This window comes from Ovis aries, chromosome 13 (genome assembly GCF_016772045.2).
Source record: "Ovis aries strain OAR_USU_Benz2616 breed Rambouillet chromosome 13, ARS-UI_Ramb_v3.0, whole genome shotgun sequence".
NCBI classification, from domain to species: domain Eukaryota; kingdom Metazoa; phylum Chordata; class Mammalia; order Artiodactyla; family Bovidae; genus Ovis; species Ovis aries.
The window spans coordinates 12,476,760-12,480,013 of NC_056066.1; the positions used below are offsets into that span (position 1 = coordinate 12,476,760).

Below are 3,254 nucleotides of genomic sequence, written 5' to 3' on the forward strand. Positions count from 1 at the left end.
TATGTGCTAGGATTTGTTTGCTTAGGTCGCATCCACAAACAAAGTGGAAAAAGAGATCTCGTCCCATCAGCAACTTGTGTTTTCCTGGGAAAGACTGACTGTTTGAACAGATGAGCGTCCATCAGTGTTTCAGAGGGCTAAGAAGGATCCCGATGTACACTTGTTTATGATGTCGCCATGAATTTGCAGGACTGAAAACACACGCACCTCTCCACATCTTTCTGTGACTGGGTAGCGCATTTCTTTTTTAACCCAGAGATTACTTCCCATGTTACGGGTGCTATTCTGCCTCTCAAAGACAGTTGTCTTCTTGGCTCCCATTTTGGCATGGGTTTCATCAGTCAGACACAGTCCTGCAGGAATCTAAGATTTAGCAGAGATGCGTTGCAGAGCATGCTCTAGGGAGCTGTGGGCGGTGGAGAAGTCAGTGGGAGGTGGAGCTTCTGACGGGGAGCATTTGGGGACTCTTCTTGGCTGAATATCTTTCAAGCCTGGTTCTCTGGCCTTCTGGGAACTTCCGTGAATTACCTAACAGCTTTTAATACATTTTCTGCTCAGACCAGTTCGAGTGGGTCTGTGACTTGACACAAAGGGTGCTGGCAGGCGCAGACCTCTCTCCCGGGTAACCCAGTCCTTCCCACCCAGGCTGTATTTAATCAGGTCTGACTACAAAGATGACTTCAACGAGCCTCGGGTCTTGCCAGAACTGTCTCTCGATTGGGAAGGAGAGATCTCCCAGCCCTGAAGGGCAACAGCTGCAATAAGAAGGGTAAACTTATACATTGGGCTGAAATCCAAATTTTTATGTATGTAATTATGCCAGAATTCAGGTCAACCTCTAGGCTGCGTTGACTCATAGTCCATGATATATAGGAAGGAAAATAGCATCTGAGCTGCTGTGGTGGCGTTTTTTTTTTTTTTTTCCTTGCACTTTGAAATGTTGTTTAATTATTTGTCCTCTTCTACTTAACTGCAAATTACTCTGTTCTTCCAAGTATCACGCTTTACCTACTTGAAAAATAAATATCCCGAGTGCCTAGGAGTGAAGGACTATAATTAAATTCTGGAACGCTGTGATGGGCATTTAAGAATGGCCAGATGTTTGTGCTTTCCAAAACACACTCAAAGTCTCAAACTATTAAAAAGTTTTGAGGTGATCGAATTTGTCTACTCTGCCTCAGATTCATCAAGCAAGATGATGGCTACATCCCAGCCTGAGAAACCATGATTTAAAATTTTTGTTGGCTCTGTGTTTTCAGTCTTGAAAACTTTCCTGCTCTGTTCTCTTGCTTTTCCCAGTGACTTTAGGTCTAGCTGAGGGACTGTGTGGCTTACTTCTTAGTCACCTTGTCAGAAACACTTACTGGGGAAAAGAAAAGAGTGAAAAATTAATATAAAGTCAGGAAATGGCCCTTGGAAGCCCAGATTCCCTCTGCCAGCCCAAGTCCCCTTTCCATTGGTTATCTTGCTCATGGTGAACGAAGACACAGGAAACTTGTTGGTTTAGCTTTTCTACTTGCTGGTCTCTGCGGTGGGCAATTAAGTTTCTGGGTATCACTGTCTTCAGTTGTTCTCACTTTTACTCCTTCCAAATCAGGGACTTTGTAAACTTGTGCTCGTACTTTATAACTTAAAGAGGAAAGAGGGGGACCCTCACTGGCTAAATTTTTTCATGACACTACCTTTTACTCATCTGTCTTTGGTCCCCTGGAGTCCTTTCTAGTCAATCAAATGTAAATATTTAGTGAATAATATTCCTTTGTCTGGATGCACCACAATTTATTTATCCATTCACCAACAGGGATATCTTGGTTTCGTCCAAGTTTTGGCAGCTATGAATAAAGCTGCTACAACATTCGTGTGCGGGTTTTGTGTGGATGTAAGTTTTCAGCTCCCTTGGGTAAGTACCAAGGAACATGATGGCTGGATGGTATGGTAAGAGTATGTTTAGTTTTGTAAGAAACTGCCAGACTGTCTTCCAAAGTGACTGTACCATTTTGCATTCCCACTAGCAATGAATGAAAGTTGTTATTCTACATTCTCGCCAGCATTTCGTGTTTTCCATGTTCCAGGTTTCGGCTGTTCTAAAGATGTGTTATGGTATCTTGCTGTTTTAATTTGCATTTCCCTCATAACATGCAATGCAGAACATTTTTATGTTTATTTTTATCTTCTTTGGTGAGGTGTCTGTTAAGTAAGGTCTTTGCCCCATTTAAAAAATCCAGTTGTTGTCTTATTGTTAACTTTGAGAGTTTTTGACAAGTGTGTTCTCCTAGTCTCCTGCTTATCTGCTCATTTGCTTAAAGTTTTTTTTTTTTTTTTAAGAGAAAGACACTGTGTTTTTGGTTTATTTTATCTGTAGATTCTGTTGAACTAGATATTGTAAGATACTCAATTAGAAAAGGTAAAGTTAGCATGTTTGATATAAAATCTAAGCCTTTGGTCACTCTTCCTATAAGTAGAGTTACTATAGCCTATAATCTTATGTTGGGCGCTTGTAGCTTCAGACCAATCAAACCATAAACAAATTCAATCAAGAGGACCAGGGAGCACCTTGATTGTCAGCATCACTTACAAGATTGTTTTTGCATCTGTCAGGACACAGTAAACCAATTGCAGAGCTGTGATGAGGCTCGATACCAACACCATGTATCAGTTCTCTTACTGTTGACTTTCAATGACCCTCTTTCTTTTTGAGCCCCACTGCACACATGGCTTTTGGGATCTTAGTTTCGCAACCAGGGCTTGAACCTGGGGCCACGGCAGTGAAAGTGCCACGTCTTAACCACTGGACCACCAGGGAACTTCCTCAGTGACCCTCTCTGCATGCCATAGACCGCTCATCCTTCCCCACTCATGTTACCATCCCATAGCTTTTATTGTTGTTGTTCCACTTTCTAAACTGCAGGATAAGGTGTATAAGCCAAAGGGGTTATCCAAATGGTAAAAGGGAATCGATTCCCAATGAGTAATAGAAAAAAAACAACACTGTAAAAACCCATGAGGTCATGCGCAATGGAGGAAAACAAGTGACGTGAAGAATGCAGTTTCTTCTTCAGGTCTTTTGCCCGGAGCCTTGCCAGCTCTTCATCTGCTCTGGTGGTGTTTTCTTTTCTCCCTAATCTCCAAAGGGTGCTGCTTCATGCTCTGGACAAGAAAGGGGGAGGCATTAGAGGGAGTGTCAGAGAAAGCCAGAAAGGAAGGGTCCTTTCAAGTCAACACATAATGGGCTTACACACAAAGGAAATCAGGGC

General features: G+C 42.3%; 1 non-coding gene across 1 annotated transcript; it reads right to left on the reverse strand.

Moving 5' to 3' along the window:
- Positions 1–2,730: 2,730 nt before the first annotated feature.
- TRNAE-UUC (transfer RNA glutamic acid (anticodon UUC)) lies at positions 2,731–2,803 on the reverse strand. The gene has a single exon. It is a non-coding gene; the product is annotated as a tRNA-Glu (tRNA).
- Between the last annotated feature and the right edge of the window lie 451 nt (positions 2,804–3,254).